Source organism: Ciconia boyciana, chromosome 8 (genome assembly GCF_034638445.1).
Source record: "Ciconia boyciana chromosome 8, ASM3463844v1, whole genome shotgun sequence".
In the NCBI taxonomy this organism is placed as follows: Eukaryota; Metazoa; Chordata; class Aves; order Ciconiiformes; family Ciconiidae; genus Ciconia; species Ciconia boyciana.
The window spans coordinates 1,356,071-1,374,988 of NC_132941.1; the positions used below are offsets into that span (position 1 = coordinate 1,356,071).

Sequence of the window (18,918 nt, forward strand, 5' to 3'; positions counted from 1 at the left end):
GTTACCGCCGTGCCGTGGCCGTGCTCTCAGCCCCGGCTCTGCCATCCCGTCTCCGAGGGCAGGGACGGGGGCATGGAAAGCCGCCGGCCATGCCGGAGACCTGCCTGCGGGGACCTGCGCCATGAGCAGGCAGCAGAGCCGTAATTAGCAGCCACAGCAGCTTCGTATGCAGTCGGAGAGGCAGCAAACGCCTCTCCGCCGGCAACTGCTGCATCAGGGCTGAGGTTTGGCCCTCCTCTGCAAAGGGACGTGAACGCCGCGGGAGCGCGCAGAGGCTGAAGCCGATGCTCCTCCGTGCGTAGCATTTTCTCTGCGTGAATATAGAAGGCGGCCACCGGCCGGCCACGAACCGCAGCCGGGCTCTGGGCTGCCCTTCCTTCCTCCTGCCCTCTGCAAAGAGCAGCGATCAGGCAGCGCAATTTACAGCTAATCGCTCCCATCCTTCGGAGATCTGGGGAGCGCAGGCGTGGAAGCAAAGCTCCGCCACCAAAGTTTTCAAGGAAACACTTTCATCTAGTAAATAACATATTATTAATTTGCATTAGGGTTAAACTACTGTGCTGAGATGTATCTGCTTCAAAGCGATTTAAAGAGCAGACATTGAAGTGGTAACTCCTGCATCCTCTGAACAGCTCTTAACCAGTCTTCCCTGTTTTGTAAATGGCATTAGTATCTTAGCTGCTTATTTAAAGCTTTAAAAAGTAACCGACTTCCTTGAAGTCATTAAAGTCTAACCTTTAAACTCCAGGAGTCTAATGGTTCAAGCCAAGCATAATGTTGAGGCACATCTGTGATAAATCTGCTTTTAATCTCCACAAAGTGCTTTTCATAGATTCCAACTTTAACGTATTAGGTGTTAGATGAACACACTGAGTGCTAGTAAAATACTCTAGATTGTAATCTATTACCTTTTACACAAAGCAGCATTTAGTTTTATTAACTATTGAAATATACTGAAAACTGTTAAAAAAGCACCGTGTAAATCTTTAAGATTCATGCTGTTTGATTTTATAGAGGCCTAATTCCTTGCAAAAGTAGCAGGAGAGTAGTTTGGCCAATGACTTAATAGTTTGTAGCTGATTAACAGAAACCTCCCATCTAATTTCAGGGAAGTGCGGGTTAATGAGGGGCCAGACGCGGGGCGGGGATGGAGGGGGCACCGCGGGAGCCGGTACCTGGCCCCATGGCACCCTGAAGCCACTTTTTGCATGGGTGCAGCTTTACAAGTGGGGTGTTTAAAACCGGGGTGTCTCTGGCCCCGGGCGTCTTCAGGCGTGTGCTGGTGAGGGAGACCAGCCTGCAGCCAGAGGATGAGCACCGGCGGTGACGGGCAAGCCTGCCTCTTTCCCAGGGGGTCCCTCTTCGGATGCGTGTCCCCCCGGTGAGAGGAGGACCTCTGGCCGGCGGGTGATGGTCGGAGAGCCCGTCACAACGTCCCTGCTGCCCAAGAGGTCCTTCTTGCTGTGTTTTAGCCTGGAGTGAAATTTGGCGGAGAGGTTATTGCAACCCCCTGGGAATCCCTGGGCTGCGGCACGAAGGCAGATGGGCTCTGCCTCAGAGCACCGGGCAGGGTTGCGTGCACCGTACCCCAGGAATCGCGAGATTAAACCTCCCTGTTGCCTTCGGTGGGTATCAGGGCCGTGGTACACAGGGGCTGGTGCAGAGCCAAAGGCTCCCCGGGAGCCCGGTGCACCGGCGGAGGCGATGAGCGTCCCAGGCAAAGCTCCCAAGCCTGGGCCCTGTGGCTTCGGGGCAGGGGCTGGATGCTTGTGGGGTCTGCAGCCTGCCGCGTGTCCCTGCTACCCGGTGCCCGGCACCCTGCGGGTCACCTTCCCCATGCCCTCGCTCTGGCCGGCAGCCAGGTCCCGGGTTGTTTGCACATGTGTAAATCCCCACTGACTCAGCCGAACTGGGGGTTATTTTTGGGGTTTCCTCAGGTGCAAAAGTGCAGAGGATAACTGCTCGGTGGGGCCGGGACCCACGGCCAGGGTGCAGCGGGGTCGGGGCTGGCAGGCTGCCCGCACCTCTGCCCCCGCCGAAGGACCTTTCCGTGCCGTGCCCGTGCACGTGTGCCACGGGAGTTTCCAGCCGCGCAGCCGGGCACGGTGCAGGACGCGGGATGAGTCAGAGTGAGAAACGGTGGGGCTGGCTGGGGGGCAGGCCTGGGGTTCCCCTCCTGCCACCGCCTCGCGGGGCTGCGAGGAAAATAAAACCCACGCGTGAGCCGTGGGACGTGCCCAGGGCCGCCCTCCCCAGCCCAGCTTGCTGCTGGCTGGTGCGTGGGGTGCGTGCTCCCGGCCGAGCTGTGCTTGAGCAAACTCCCCGGCGTTGCCAGCCAAGCTTGGGATGCTTTGAGGCCTCGGTTGCAGGAGCGCTGGGACGTACCCTGCTCCAAAGCGGGGCTGGGCAGCAGGAGGCTGAGGATGGTTAGCATTGCTTGCGTGCACGAGCCTCGCCAGACCCCTCCTGCGTGGCTGGGGGAAACTCGGCTGGGCTCAGGGGTCCCTCCGGGCACCGGCACCCTGCTGCGGCGGACATCGCACGCCAGCAAGGCCGTGCGAGGGGCGGCGGCAGCGCTGTGGTTTCCTTCTCTGTTCTAGGCAACAATGCGGCCAAGCAAAGCGGGCCCCCCGCCCGGCTGCTGCGGCGGAGAGCGCGGCGAGCACGCACGGCCCCACCGGGCGTCCCCAGAAAGCAGCGCCTGGCTGCTGCACCGGCCCTGGGACGGGCCACGGGGGACAGGCTGGGTCCCCCGGAGAGGGCGAGAACACGGCCACCGCCAAGCAGGTCCGTGTGAGCCTCGGCTGGCGGCATGGGGAGCTGGCAGGGGGGGAGCACGCCCAGCCATGGTTTTAATTTGCTCGCTCGCATGCGAGCGTCAGAGCTGAGCTCGCACGGGAGGCTCTGGGCTTGCATGAGCCCAAGGGACCCGCACCCCGTGGCTGCCCCGTGGCTCCCAGCAGCCCATCCTTCGCTCCACAGCAAACCCTGGCAGCTCCCGGCCTCCGGCTGCGCCACGCTGCCGGACCACCGGCCGGGCTGGCCGGACCCGCGGTCGCTTGGCTGGGGGCTCCCAGTCCAGGGCACGCACGGGGAGGGGTTTGGTGCTGAGCCGGGGCTGGTCCCGGTGCCGAGCCAGGATGGGGCTGAGCCGGGGCTGGTGCCGGTGCTGAGCCAGGACAGGGCTGAGCCGGGGCTGGCCGCCGGCACCGCAGCGAGGAGGGAGGTTTGGGTTTCGGGGCTGGGCTCGTCTCTGTCTCCAGCTCTTCATCTGTGCTTTTACAGCCAGCAGGACTAATTGTCAGGAAAACATGCATTTAAGGGTAAAAAATCCTTTAAGCCGCAGAAAACTATAAACATGGGAATAATTAAAAGATATACAAGGCCAGAAAGTTAGCACAACAGTAGGTGATTAAATATGTGCGCAGAGATCTCTCTCCGTACTTCCTAGCCAGCCACTCCCAGAGGCCTCTGAAACGGTGAAGGAAATGTTTGTTTGGATGCCAGCAGCACAAGTAGGAGCTATAAAGCCGGGTACGGTCGTGGCGGTGCGTGGGGAACCTCCGCGGTCGCAGGCGGCAGCTCTGCGCAGATTTGCCGGGGCACGGCTTTATTTTAATAAAAAGCTAAATTGAAAAACGTTGTTCGAAAGGCTGTTCCAGATCTAGAGGGAAATAACTCCGTTTCAGAGCTGATGAAGCCAAAATGTGTTTTGGTTCTTTCCACTTTTGGAAGAACTGTTGATAGTTTTGTTGTTTTTTTTTCTCTTGCTCTTTCTCCTTTCCTCTCCCTCATATGATTATTCAATTTGCCATGAAAGCTGGGACCAAACCAAAACCTCAGTGCCAAAACCTCTGCACTTGGAGAACATTTGGACCCCGACCTGGACCTTAAATTACATCTTGCACATGGCCCCAGCCGCGTTGGATTGAAGTCCAAAATATACACGAGTTCCTGGTTGTCGAAACCCAGCGCTGGAGCGATCTGCTTTCTGCCTGGAGGTTTCTCTGTCTTCCCCAAACCCAGGGCAAAAAAAATCCCGGTGCGCTGGAACGGTTTCCTCACGTGGGGACCTGTGGGTGCCAATGGGTGCTGCGGTGCCGGGGCGCAGGGCTGCCCCACGGCGCGGGGTGCGAGGGTCGTGGGTGCCCTTTGGGGTGTTTTGCACCGTTTCTGCCCCGGTGTGAAGGAGCTGGGGGTCCCTTTTCAGCTGGGTCGGGCAACCGCTCCCTCCTCTTCCCGCGGCCGGGTAGGAAACACCCTCTGCAGCTCAGGGGCTGAGCTGGCGTGGCGGGCGGCATGGGGAGGGAGCAGCTCCTGCCAAAACCTCCTCCCAGCAGGGAGGTGGGGAGATACGGGCCTGGCACGGCTCGGCTCTGCCGTGGTGGATCTCGAAGCCCCGTGCACGTGTCCCGGAGCACCGACAGCCAAACGGCTGGGTGCACCCCGCGAGCGTGACCCACTCTCCATCTGCAGTGAAGAGGGTGGGCGCTGGGTGCTGGTCCCTGGGGATGGTCCCCAAGGCATTGCTCGGTCGCCCAGCTCAGGTGGGGTCTGCTCTTGGCCAGAGACCCCTCAGCGATGGCCTGGCAGGATGAGGTGGGACTGGCAGCAGCTGCATGGGGATGCCCGAAGCCTCCGCTTGTGGCTGAACCCATGGACGCACTGGGAGGAGTTGCAAGCCGTTCTGCTGGGAGTCTGAACATCTCCCCTCCTTGCGCCAGGGAGAGCCGGCTTTGCTCCCCAGCCTTCACACCGGCATTTCCCAGGGCTTTGAGCTGCCGAGGATTGTGCCAGCCTTGATGTGGTCACCAGGGCTCTGATGGAGACCAGCACGCCCGGGCTCCCAACAGCACCCACCCCGCAGGCAAACCCTCCTGGTGACAACTGCCTCCAGGCCTGGGTCCGTGGCAAACAAATGGAAAACACGGCAGGAGCAGAGGGGTCTCGGTGCAAAGCAAGGGCAAGGTGCTTGCTCCCATGGTGACAACCAGCTGAGAAGACCCCTGGCCTCACGAAGAGGAGCCGGTGCCTGCCGCAGCCTCGATGCCACCAGCCGGGGCAACTCCCAGCGTGCGGCCAAGGCAGCGGGATCAGCCTTTGCCATCAGCAGGATCCCCTTTGCCATCTGCAGGACCCCCTTTGCCATCTGCAGGGCTGCCCTCTCCATCTCCACCATCTCCCTCTCCATCCGGTCTCCCTTTCCATGGGATCCCCATGGGACCTGAGGCACAGCCACCAGGGCTGTTCCCCTGGGCCCTCTCCTTTCCCACTTCAGTAATTTCCTTTTTTCCCCCCATTCCCACGTCTCTGCCTGCTCATTTTCATCAGACACAGCCCGTAAACAAGACACATCCTCCTCTTGCGGAGCCCATGACCAGAGAGCTCTTGGCCTCATTTTAGCAGTACAAGGTGTTCCAGTGATTATTACCCCTAAATAATGTGGTTTAACAATTAACAGCTTGTTTAAACAGTATTTGCATTTTCCTGCTACTGAACAGGAGACTTTAATCTCTGCACACAAACAGCGTCTTGTCGGGACAAGCTGCGGGATCTCGGGGCTGCGGTGCACCCGTCCTCTCCCCGGCTTGCTGCCCCTCTGCGGGGTTTCACCGTAAATCACCGCGGCATTGCCGAGACCTGCGGCGTCAGCCCCACACGCTTGGGTTCAGCCGGTGCCGGTGTCGAGGGGCCGGCAGGGCTCGGCACGGCCCCGGCACGGTGGGTCGGACCGCGCCGTGCGGCTGGTGCCGGGCGACAGTGCAGCCAGCTCCTCCACTCCGCCGGTCCTCGGGCTCCTTTGAATGAGCTCGCTTCAATTATCTCTAATTACACGCGGTGTATCAGAAGCCAGACTGCTTTGAACCTGAAAGAGAATTTGTGCCGTTTCCAGGTGCAGAGCAGCAAGCCGCCCCAGCCACATGAAAAGTTGATATTTCTGGAACTATTAAAGAAGTGTCTTTTAATGATTTAATAAAATAGCCAGCGTAGCAATGAATCCTCTCAGATGTCAAAACCCCAACGCAATAAACCATCGCTCTGACGACCGGCTCCCTCAGATGCATCATCAGGGAATGATTTCCCCAGGCAGCCTGGGATGTCAGTAACGAGGGAGCCGAAAGGGACCCCAGAAGGGTCGTTGCCGCTCGCCGGCTCCGGCTGGGGCAGCCGCTCGTCGCCGCTCGCTTGGCGTGGCCGTGGTCAAAGCTCGCCCTGCTCCATCCCCGAGCGCGCGGGCTGCAGCGTGCGTAGAGAGGAGAGAGCCGCGGTGCATCTGAAGGTGTAAGAGCGGGGCGATAGTCCTATTTATTTTGAGGATGCCTGGTGACCTTTTAGCAGGCAACGCAGATAAATGCTGAGCCAGGCGGCATTGTTCTCTCTTAAACCAAGAAATAGAAACATTAATCATCTAACCAGTCATTTATCATGGTTTGGGGGCATTAATTTGATGGTATGTCATTTCCCATTTGGTTTGTGTGTTGCGGAGGTTGCATTCAAAACACTTTCAATTAGATGTAACTAATGATATAGAGCTATTTTAAGCGCCGATGAGCCCTTGCAGCAGGAGGTTGCTGCGACCGACGCAGCCCTCGGAGCGGCCAGCTCCGACACGGGTTGGGAGCGGGGGGACGATCGGGCCTCCCTTGCTGGAGGACAAACCACCGCCAGCCTCCCCGGGCTGCTGGGCTGCCGGGACGTGGGGCTGCAACCTCGCGTGGCATGGGGCTCTCACCCCACGCCCGAAAAATCATGACCCCCCCCGAGCTCGTGGGTTCCCCCCTTCCTCCTTCACCCCAGGCGGTCGGTGGGCTCGTGCAGGCAAACCCGGGAGAAGTTTGCTCGGTACCCGAGAACCACGTTGCCCTCCTACTCGACAACCAGCTCCTAGGTGCCAGGCTGACGTTCCTCATCACGGCGATCCCTTCACCTCGGAGGTTTGCTTGTAATGCAGACGCCGTGGGAGCGTCCTGGACCACGTCTGCCTCGCAGCTGCCCGGGCAAGGGAGGGCCGAGGCGTGCAGCCGTCGGGTCCGGCTTTGTCCTGGGGGTCCACAACTTGATGGGGGCTGCAGATGGACCAGGTTGTGCTGGGGAAGGGGACAGGGGGTATGTGTGAGCAACTGGGGACCTCCTTTCCCGTCGGAGCCTGAGCAGATGTCTGGGGATGCTGCAGTACTGAGGGCCAAACAAGACTTTGGAGCGGAGTGAGCCGGGAGTTTGGATCAGCACCGGGCAGACAGAGCTTGACCCTCCTCCTCCTCCTCCTCCATGCATCCACTGCATGAAGCCAGGCAGACCACAACGCCCAGACCAAAGACGTCCAAAGGAGAGCGAGACCTCTGAGGAGGTGGTCCCTGTGCAGGGAAGCACCCCGCCGGCTCGGCGACGAGCGTGCCGCAGCCGTGAGCACCGTGCTGCTGTGGTCTCGCAGAGGAGTCCCAGCCTGGCCCCGGGCCAGGGTCTGAGCCTGAGCACCGGCTGAGCTGTGGCCCGGTGATTAGGTGTGGGTTTGGTTCCTGGCTCGGCCGTGGACTTGTTGCGAAACTGGGGTGAAGCACGTAACCTCCCGCCTCGCTCGTTTGACTTTAGAGAGCTGTTAAGTCTCTGAATGGAAAAGCACCCCTTAATGACTCGGGTTATTAATGGTTGCTCGGGGAGTAATAGCAGAGCTGGGCAGATCAGAGGAGCAAACAGCTCTGTCATCCCACCTCGGAGCTGGCCTGCAACACCCTTATCTTTCCCAGACTGGGGCAGCTCCTGAGCAAAGGCTGCCCATGGTGCCAAATTGCACAGCGAAGCAGGCAAACACTCATTAGGTGCTAGGTGGAGCCTACCAAACCCGTACTCAAGGGCCACCTAGACCACAGCAAAGCCGGGCTGCAGCATCAGTCTGAGCTGTCAGCACAAAGCAGAAGGAGCTGCGTTACCACAGGTCGAAGTCGGAGCTTTGCTGTGCCTTGGGGAAAAATCTCTTGCCGGGAGAAAAGCAAGCACCTGCCCTGCAGCCATGAATGCAACACACCCTTCCCACCACGGCAAGACGTAATGCGCTCTAATGCTCACTAGAAAGTCCTGTCTCCTAAAGACCTGCTCCGAAGCAACCCAGGGAAAGGCAATTGCTGCCCTTTTGGAGAGGTGGATGATTTGCTCCACTGCCTGGAATGATTCATTTGGAGTTGGTCTGGTCTGTTTGGTCAGGGCCGTTTTACAGGCTGGGCTCTCGGTTCACGGGGCAGCATCACCTCGGGAGCCCTGGACGTGGCAGCTCTGAGTTTCTTCCGATACGGGTGCACGGTGGGTGCCGGAGGGACTGCCCATCTCCTGTGCTGGAGACCCTCGAGCATCCCCGTATCCCTGGGCAAGCGAGAGAACCGAGGAAGAGGGAACGATCCCAACAGACATTTGACCTTCCCCGTCCGAAGGCTTTGTCAACACGGAGAAACTTCCTGGAAGAGATGTTGCAGAATAAGCTGTTCTGGTGAGCTGTTCGAGGCAGAGAAACCCTCATTCCCTTTTGCAGGCTGGAGAGCCTTTAGAAAAACAAAACAAAGTAAATTGCACATGTGTCTTGCACCAGCTTCTGGCTTTTACATGGGAAATGTGGCCGAGACAATGGCTTTGAATAACAAGAGATGCTGTCCCTGGCTGTGGGAAGGCATCCTGCCCCGGCTCGAAACACCACACTGATGCTGGCCGGGCTGGAAATCCCATCTGAGCTCAGCCCGGAGCCGGGCTGGGAGGACACCGGCTTCCCCCCGCCGCCCCCCAGGTCTCTGCCGAGCCGCCCCGCTCGGGCAAGGGAAGGGGCAAATGGGCTCCTGCCCACCTCGACTCTTGCAACCGAGGCTGAGCTCTTTTTTGGGGTGCAGGCTGGTGTCAGTGCAGGGCTGCACCCCAGCAGTCATTCCCGAGGCTTTTCCCCCAGGAACTGAAGCTCCCCTGGGCTGCCTCCGTGGGGGGGAGAGCCGGACCGGGGCCGTGCCCCACGCTGAGCACCGGCGCTGCCCCTCTCCCGTGGGCCCGGCAGCAGGCAGGTGCCTGCGGCAAAGCCCCCCCCAAGGAAAACACCGCCGGCTCCCGCTCCTCCGCAGCCGGGCAGCTCGCCTGCGTGGGGCCGACACGGCTGCTTGCTGACCCCGCTCCCCAAGCGCCTTTCCGAGGGCGTGCTGGCGAGGCTGCGCTCCTTCGGGATGCCACAGTAATGCTTCTGTTATTCACAAACCCCACGCTGTTGTATTTTCGCCCCAGCTCCAGGCAGTGGCCTGGCTGTCTATAAAGAGTGTGAAGCCCTTCTAAAACTTTCCGGCTAGCTGACAAAGTCCTCCGTGATGTAGCGGTCCCAAGTATTTGCTTGATCTTCTGTTGCCACACATTCTTCCGAGAACAAACCCGCACAGCAACGCGCGCACGTCATTCTCCTCCGGAGAGCTGGCTGCTTTTCTCCGGTTATAAACCAAAGCTGACAAGTGTCAGACCTCCTGCCAAATTCGCACTGACTGGCATTCTCATGAGTGTTGGTCAAACAGTAAAATCCATTCATTTGTCTAAAAGCAAACCCACAACATTCTCCTTGTCTCGGGCTGGGACAAAGTCTGTGCCTGTCTGCTCCCAGCTCCCTTCCAATGATGGCAGCGGGCATCGCCCCCTCCTAACCCCGCAGCCGGCACGAGGACGGGCTCTGCGGGGTGGCACGGCCGCGGCCCCGGCCCCCCCAGCCTGTGCTTGGTGGGGAAGGTTTAAGAAAGACCCCTAGCAAAGCAGGAAAGCTAAAGCTTGGGAGTTAGTCGAGGCAGGGAGGGTGGGAGGCGGCGAGGCTGATGCTCTAGCCGGGCTCGGCGGCAAGCACCAGGCTTGGTCCCCTCCATCCTCCAGCGGTGCCAGCCCCAGCACGCTGTCCCCATCCCCAGGTCCCGCCTTTGGCCCCACGGGTCCTGGGAGGCTTCGTTGTCCCTGGCCACGGCACATGGCAGCGAGCGGCTTGGCCGACTCTGCGTGGACCGCTGTGTTTCTGGCTGACGGCAGCATCAGGGCTTGCCGCTCGGATTGACGTGCGTGCGTACGCTCTTCGTGTTTGATTAAATGCTTCCGAGGAGGGAGATGCTTCATTTCCAGACGAGCAACAGATTGAGCAACAGAAGCATCTCTCTCTGTTGTGGAGCCTTCAGGAAACTGTGGGTATTTTTTTTTTTTTTTTAAAAGACGTTGGAGATGTGCTGGGAGGAAAGCGGAAAACACAGGGCGAGCGTCGTGCAAACCTGGCAGCTCCTGCGAACAGCTTGTGCTCAGCGTTCAGCCGGGATAAGTGACGGCTTTGAAGGCCGGGCATGAGTGCCGCTGCTCCGGAGCTGCTTGGAGCCGGGTGCCCTCAGCCAGGGATGGGGCACAGCCCCCGGGGTGGGTGCAGCCGCCCCGCTCCTGCCGGCTGGAGGAGAGGAGGCCTGGGCAGCACCTAGGGCAGCCTCTAAATAAAGGCTAATCCTGCAAGAGGGAACCTGCTGGCTGCCCGCAGCGGAGCTAATGGGCTCCCGGCGAAGGGAGCATCCCTCAGCCCAGGAAGCTTTTGGGACAAGCCCTCTGCAGAGCAATGCCATGTTTTACTGGGGGTGATGGGTGGCCTCTTCATCTTCCACCTCTTCCATTTGCGTCTTGCTTTGATGAAATTTCTCACGTCCTACGTAATTCTCGGTCCCTTTGCTGAGAGCCCAACGCTGCGCCTCGCCAGGGCAAAACGAGCCCTTTGTGGAACCCCCGGCTCCCCGCCGGCTCCTTCCTGGGGCTGGAGAGCACAAGGCAGCCCGGCTGCACAATGCTGGAGCCCCGCCAGCACATCGGGGCATCCCAAACCAACCCCCCGCCGCGCCCGGCATCCCACGCGGGTGGTACGGGGAGACGGGATCCCCCCGCTGAGCAGGGCTGTGCCGGGGATGGGGGGGCCCTGCTGGCAGCCCCCCGCCCCGGGGCCGGGGGCTCTGACCCCTTCCTCTGAGCAGGAGATGCTCCAGGGTGGGAGACGGGGGGTACCCAGGCTGTGTGGGGCCCTTCGGAGAGCCACACGCCGGGTCTTGGCCAGCGTTGGCTGCGGAAGAGCAGGTACCTGCATAAAGGAAAGCTTTGATTTCAGAGCTGCACGGCTCTGAAATCAAAGTTGTCCTTGACACAGGGCCCCGCTCTTCTGCAGCCGTCGGCTCAGCCCAGCCCGTGGTGGGCCGGGGGGCTCTGCGGACGCTGCACCTCGCTGCGGGCTGCATGGGAACCGAAAGGCCCCCAGCACCTTTCCTGGGGACTCCTGGGCTTCTGGACAGCTCAGAAGTTATCACTTCTCGAATGCTGAAAGCTCACTGCTCTAGCACAAGCACACGATTTAGAGTCGGGCTATAAACCATGGTTTAATTAGCTGAGGAGCGGGGCGCGCTGGGATGGCGGGGTGCTGGCAGCCATCTCCTGCCCACCAGCGGGAGGGAAAGAGCCCCGTCTCCACGAGAGACAGCAGTGCTGGCTTTGGGCGAGCGGTGGGACCGCTGCCACGGGCTCGTACAGTCATTATTCCTCCAAAGAGAGACCACAAAATAGCTCCCACCCAGCAGATACTTGCTGCAACTGAAACCAGTCCCCAGCTATCGCTGAAACCCGTTCGAGGCTGAGCCCCAGACAAATGTGCGCGGCTCTCGTGTATCAGTGGTGAATGTCTTCCTGTTTAAAAGCTCTCAAAATCGCAGGGGTAGCTTGTTTTGACATTTGATTAGCCACAGAGAACAACTTGAGAGTGCTTGAGTGAGTGAGTGAGCAAACTCAGAAGCAATCCTGGTGCTGAATGCTCCGGCCTGTTAGCGATAGAGGCGTATCGGGCAGGGGAGGTGGGCATGGCTCCAGGGGGAAGATAAGTGGGCTGCTGGGAGAGACGAACGCGAGGAGAGGAAGTGGTGAGTGAAGTCAGCTGAAAACAGTTTCTTTTGCTCGCTCTGACTCATAAATTTCATTAATACCCGGCTTTGCTCGGGAGCGAGCGGAGCCGTGCAGATCTCCATCGCCCCGGCTCCATGCGGAGCCCTGCGCTGCTGGAGGGGGGACCCAGGAGGACGGACCCCCACCAGCGGCGAGCGCTTCGGCTGCAAATAACCCCCCTGTCCCTTGCTGCCGGTGGCCCGAGCAGGTCCGTGAGCAGGCAAAGGTGCCACGCTGCTCGCCTTGCTGGTGCCAGCAAAGGTGCCATGCTGCTCGCCTTGCTGGTGCCGGGTGATGCTGGTGCCGGAGCCCCAGGTGGGAGAGCAGCTCCCAGGACGGGGACGTGCGGGAAGGGGCTGCAGGGCAGGGGGCAGGGGCTGGAGGGGTGCAGGACGGGCAGAGCCCGGCCAGGCCATCGCTGGCAGCCACGCTCCCGCAGCCCCAGCACTCATGAACTCGCAGGGCTTTGGTTTTCGGTTTGGTTTTTTTTTTCCCCAGACCTAAAACATGTTGTGTCAGGTTGGTCATGACACTGCAGGGCTGTTTTCCTTTCCCTTGCTATCACTGCTATCAAGTAGGAGTTAACAGCTCTTGTTTATACAATGACTATCTGGCCAGAGGCTGATTTAATACCTCCCACTTCTTTTAAGTGCAAATAGACTCTAATGTGTGTATTAGGCTACTTGAATGGCTGTTCTGGTGAAATACTCGCTTTCCAAATAACTTATCTGCAGTTAATGCTGGGGAGAGGAGAAGAGCAAGCTTCTTTAGAATTTAGCAATAATAAAAAGAAAACAATCCGTTTAATATTTTCCTCTTTCCTTGGCTAAGCCTTTAGTCACACCGAGCCTTGCTGGGTTTTCACAGGCAGAGTCCTATAATGGTTTATGGGCCGCAGCCCTGATTCAGCAAGTTGCTGGTGAACATCCCCAGGCCTGAGCCCAACAGCTATGGCAGGTGAGGCCGCATCCGAGGACGCGGAGCTTCGCAGCGAGGCTGCCATCGCCCCGCTTCCCACCCGGTGTGGATGCCAGCCCCGTGCCGCCACAGTCCCGCATCCCTCCCGGTCCCCGAGCCACTTGCTCCGGGCTGGAGCGTGGCCACCGGCGGGGTGGGAGCAGTAGCCGTGCTGCGCAGGCAGCCGTCTGCAGCCGCGCTTGGCAGGAGAGACAAAGAGTAATATCATCCCTGAGCGAAACTGCAGAGTTTCTGCTGAGTCACAGTCATCAGGGAATGGGGAGAGCAATTACAGACGAAAACTGGGAAGGCATCCCAAACAAATTGGTTATAATTAACAAGTAGAAGAATAACACCAGTAATACCATTAGCAGGCCCAAAAGCCATTTGCAATATAATATCTATAATTAGACAGTATACAGCAAAAGCCTGGGCTGAGCTGCTCGCCCCGGGAAGGGAGGGCAGGTGAGCGTGGGGAGCAGAGTGCCCGCGGTCCAGGCTCCGGAGGCAGCGAGCATCCGCGAGCATCCGTAAGCATCTGCGAGCACCCGCGAGTGAGCTGGCCCCGGCTGCGGGGACCGGGGAGGCTGGCGAGGGGCTGGCCCCGGCTCTGGGGACTGGGGAGGCTCCACGGGCAGAGCCGAACCTGCCCTCCCCGCCGAGAGCGGCCAGGCTCTCCTCTCCCTCCTCCATCTGGGGTGCAGCCTGGCATTAAATACGAATAAGTGCGGGGTGTTGCTATCCCAGGAGCCGATGCGGTGTCGGAGCCCCGGCGCACGCAGTGCTGGTTGAGCGTGCAAGGCCAGCGCTGCTCCGGGTGCAGGGGCTCTGCACCCATCCTCTGCTGAAGCACAGCTCCGGCCCCTGGCTGTGCTCAGCCAAGGGGTCCCTGCGTGCCGGGGAGCTGGGGCAGTGCTGGGGCGGGATGCGGGCAGGGGTCAGGGAGGCAGGCAGGGGCAGGGAACGCTGCTTCCCTGCCTGCAAAGAGCTCTCCGATGCCCTGTTTTCCTCATCTGGGTTTGGACACCGGCGAGTTGTTTGACGGAGCCGGCAGTGCCGGAGCTGCTGGGTTTGGACCTGAGCTGCAGCCGGGTCCTGTTAGCAAGTCCTGGGCCCCATCCCTTCACCAGCTCCTCGGGCTGGTCCCAACCTCTTGGCCAAAACTTTGCAAATAAGCGGATGGGCCGAGGCTTTCCTGGCAGGCGGGACGCCGGCTCCCAGCCTGGGTCCGGCTCTTCTGAGCTGCCCCTGCTGCCGGGAGGGTCCTGGGGCTCTCCCTCCCTCCCTCCCTCCGGCACCGTTCGCCATTGTCTGCAGAAATGCTCCCTGCCACGGGGACCTGGGCCTGGGTCCCCCGGCTCTGGTGAGAGCCCAGAGGTTATGAGGTCTTCTGCAGGAAACATGCCTCGGACCTCGAGGAAGGTCCATAGCACGTGCTCGTGAAAAACCAATGTTGCTGCTGCCCCTGGCTGTACCCTTTACCCGCCTCCTCACACCTCCCATCCCAAGTATAGGGGGACAGGGAAAAAAAATTTTGCTTGTGAGGCTCAGGCCGTTGTTCGGTGCTGGGAGGAGTTTGCAGCAGGTCCCGAGCAGGTTCGCTGCCTCCTGGGCAGCCCCCGGCCCCGGCTGCTGCAGCCCGGAGGTGCTGGGCTGGGCGGCGCAGGGATTGCTCAAGCAAATCCCGTGGATGAGGGTGAGGTCAATGGGAGTTTTGCTTGTGAAAGGACGGGGTAATCGGGGCCTGTTGTGGCAACACCAGCAACCGACCGACGCTCTTCCCCGTCCGCCTGCGTGCCGTGCCGGGCTGTCGAGGCTCGGAAACCTCCCGGCAGCTTCTCGGTGGTGCTGGCTGTGGATGTGCGGAGCGGGCGCGCGTGGCCACGGAGGGCAACGGCGATCGCCACCGCTCCCTGCTCCTGCCGCCGGCCCAAAGCACCCCGGCACGGTGCTTTCTTTTTGTTTTTAATTGCTGCGGAGCAGAGAGAAAAGTCATAGCTCAGAAGTTCTGCTGAGGTGGTTGAGGAGCAGTGCTGCGTTCGCAGCCTCGGGTCGAGGCTCTGACCCGTATATCAGGAATTCAGGCCCCTTCCTGCAGGAGGGACCCGCGCTCCTCTGCCTTTCTACAGGTTTGCGCGGGTGCGTTTTTCCACCCGGAGCCCCAAGATTTGCTCTGAAGAGGAAAAAAGGAGAAACTGGGAAAGCTCAAAGCCAGAGCACGGTCCGTTGTGCAGGTATCGGCTCGGGCTGGCTTCGGGTGCCCAGAGCATCGCTAGCTGGAACACCCAAAACCAGAAGAGGCTTTTGCTGTCCCCAGCCCCGTGGGGGATGCTGGTGCCGGAAGCAGTTGCAGGATTGATCCCTTTCTTGCCTGGGGGGGGACGGGGGGGACTGTAAAACCTTACTGCCAAGAGCAGATAAAACCGAGCTTCCCCACAAAGCAAAATAAACTTGCTGATAGCTCTCCTGGCTCTCCCTGGTCGGTCATTAGTATGCGTTTCACTGCCTTCCCAGCTCTGAAATCCTTGTTTAGATAAACTTGAAAGCTAAAGGAAATTTGGCAGGCAGGGTCCTGCCCTGTGCGGAGGGCAGATAGTGTCACCTGAAATGTAAACACACGCTATTGACTGGGGCCGGGACCGGCTTGTCAACGATAAAGCCACCTCTCGGGGCGGCTGCCGTCACGCTGCCACGCACCGGGAGCACCGCTGGCGCGGTGGGTGAGTTCAGCCGGTCACGGCGGGCAGGGGATGAGGTGGGAACAGAGGGCGGGTGTGCATCCGTGTGCACGCGTGTGTGCATCTGTGTGCACGCGTGTGTGCATCCGTGTGCACGTCTGTGTGCGCCTGCGTGCACGTCTGTGCGTGTGCATGTGTGCACAGGTTTCTCCTCTTTCCCCCGCCGCCTTCTCTGCACCCTAACAGCAAATCCACGTGGCCTGACGAAGCGGTGCTAAAGCCATAGCCAGCCTCTTTTCCAGGATCCACGGGACACACAGCGTATGAAGGGGAGAAAAAAAGTACGGGGGGGAAAAAAATGCATTTCCTGTCACCGGCGTTTTGGACCCGTTTCCCTGCCGGGACGGTGAGCAGGGTGACTGTGGCTGTGCAGATGTTCGGACCCAGCCAGCTGCAATAAACCTTATCCTGCAGGTTTCTTTCTCCCCTGTTCCCTACAGCCGTACCACGGCCCCAGGCCGGCCGGCCCCTGGGAGCGGGGCTGCAAAGGGGCTGTGTGCACCCACCGAGGGGCCGGGGACCGGGACCTGGGGCCGCTGGGGCCAGCCGGGGGTGGCTGATGCAGGAGCCTCGACCGTGGGAGGGTGGGGTGCAGTGGCTCTTCCCCCGCAGAGGCCGTTTGGGAAGGGGAAGGGCTGCTCAGACGGTTTCCCCAAAGGGCAGCACCGCGGTGGGGACGGGAGGGTGTCACAACACCCCGTGCCCAGAAGCGCAGCCCGAGGTTTCTCCCCAGACAGGGTGGATGAGGACATCTCCTGTTTCCTTTCCCCTGGCCGTGAGACCTCGCAGGGTGCCACGGCTGCAAGCCCGCAGCACGCCCGGGCACCCTGGCACCGCAGCCCAGGGGACGGGCACACCTTGGCCAAACCCACTCTCGGGACCGGTGACCTCCTAAGGGAGGGATCACCGCGTCGCCCCGAAGGACCCCAACGCCCCCTGCGCTCTGCTCACCCCATGGCTCCACCGCCACGTCCTCACGGGGACCTGCCCTTTGCAGGCGCCCAAACAATGTGCACGGGGCTGCAGGGGGCCGCTGGCCTTCGCCGAGCAACCCCAGAGCCCTCGTCCTCATCCTCATCCTCACCTGGTGGTGTTGGTTGCCCCAGCTTGGGCAGCAGCACGCAAGGTGCCTCCTTCCTTGCCTCCCTCCTGCCCCGCCTTGCCCACGGAGGAGGGATGCGACGTCCCCGGTCTGCGGTGACAAAGGCATCACGCGCAGCACGCGGGGAGGAGACGGTGCCTTCTCCCACGGAGGCTTTTTCTAAGATCGTTAAGAAAAAAACCTCAGAAAAAGAAAAATAACTTATGGGAAAAGATCACGGTTTATAATTGGGATGTGCAAATATCAATTTAAGTAGATTTTAAATCAATATGAACCAGAACGTTTCCTTTCACCCCTAATAGTTCTTTCTTTTTTTTTTTTTTTTCAACCAGGTGAGTTTTAATAAGCTAAAATAAAACATCTGCTATTTCAGTACAGTCCTAGCGTGAGGAATATCAATTAACGAGAGGCATTCTCAGTCGTTTGAGTTCACCACAACAGCGCTGGAGCTATGGCTAGATGGGAATGTGAAGAAAATTACAACCTTTTCGGGGAAACCATTAAATAAAAATCAGAATTTCTCCATAAGTACCACTGAGGGAGGGAAGCAGCCCATCTAATGTGTTCTATTTTGAGCAATGAAATGAATTTTCAGTGCAAAACCGCTGCTTTCACTTCCTCTTGCCATGTCCCTGTGTCCACTGAATTAGGCCCCAGAAAGCCCCCTCGGGCCGAGGGTCTGGCTCAGCCCCACCGCAGGAATCACCCCATTTTTGGCACTTTTCTTTCCCGGCTCAGTTCGGGGCAGAGGGGGGATCAAGGAGGGATGTGAGCCCGCAGCAGAAGGCGCGGGCTTGCAGGGGCTCAGCACCCAGCAGCACCAAACCCGGACCCACGCCGCTGCAGCTACAGGGGTAGCATGAACCCGCCGGGGGAAAGACAAATTAACCTTCCCCAGCCATGAAAAATTAACGAATATCTGCAAACCCAAGAGCAAGCGCTGAGGCCAAAGCGCAGCGATTTGGAGAATTATCACAGATCACTCCATCCTTCCATCAGCCTGCGGGAAGCCTCGGCAGCTCCGGCAGCCTGCCGCCGTGCCGGGGCGGCGAGGAGGGGCAGCGTGGTGAGGAAGGGCAGCGTGGTGAGGAAGGGCAGTGTGGTGAGGAAGGGCAGCGTGTGTCCCATCCCCAAAGGCCTCGTGGACAGGAGGATTTTCAGGTGCTGCTGCCTTTGCTTTGCAATCCTGCTGGGACCGAAGGGAGCGTGTGACACCAGGAGCACCGGGAGCGTGTGACACCGGGAGCACCGGTCACATTTCTCCACCAAATAGATGTTGCTTCGGATGTACTCGGCAGAACAAACTGCCAGAGAGAGCGCTTAGTGCCGGTTTCACCGCTAATATTGCCAGGGTTACTAGCTGCCATTAATTTTTGCTGTTCCTCCGGGTGCAGGCGGTCTCGGGAGCCCCCCCACGTGTGGCTCAAAGCACTGTGGGCCCACATTCTCCCACGCTGGCTTGCACGGGCGCTCTCCCAGTGTCTGCTTGCCCGACGCAGGCAGCCGTTCCCCTGGGGTGCAGTCCCCGGGAGGCTTTGCACCCCAACGTGCACCCCGGTCGGTGCGGGGCCTTTGCAGAGAGCTGCTGCCTCTACAGAGGGAAAGCAAAGCAAAGCAAAAGGGCGGCAAAAATAGAAAATTGGGGGGCGGGGGTGGAGTAGGAGGCCGAGAGGGCGAGGAGAGGGCGAGGAGAGGGCGGGGGGACGGGGAGCGCGGTGGCTCCGGCTCCGCGCGTTGGATTCCGCGCCGGGTTTCGCGTCGCACCCACCGCCTCGGCCGGTCCCCACGTGGGGACAGGGCGTGGCCGGCCGCGGCGGCCAATGGGCAGCGCCCGGCCCTGACACTTCTTGTCACGTCAACACCCGGAACGCACCCAATTAGCGGCGGGGGAGGGGGGGGGGCGGGCCGGGGCACCCCCCCCCCCCCCCAAACATCCCACACCGGGGGGGTCCGCTCCGCCACAACCCCCACCCGCGACACACACACACACACACACACACACACGACCTGCGTGCCAGCGCGACCGGCTGGGGGCAGCTTTTGTGGGGGGGGGTGTTGTTGTGTGTTTCCCCCCCCCTTTTTTTTTTAATATAAACGGCTCCGTTTCATTACTAGGGAAGAACTCCCCCCCCCTTTAAAATATTCCTTTGATACACAAAATCAAATTGATATTTAGCC

The 18,918-nt window shown here is 59.9% G+C and overlaps 1 long non-coding RNA gene across 1 annotated transcript; it reads left to right on the forward strand.

Moving 5' to 3' along the window:
• Positions 1-15,565: 15,565 nt before the first annotated feature.
• LOC140656074 (uncharacterized) lies at positions 15,566-17,289 on the forward strand. The gene is made up of 3 exons (XR_012043961.1): positions 15,566-15,620; positions 15,825-15,919; positions 17,073-17,289. It is a non-coding gene; the product is annotated as an uncharacterized lncRNA (long non-coding RNA).
• Positions 17,290-18,918: the final 1,629 nt, after the last annotated feature.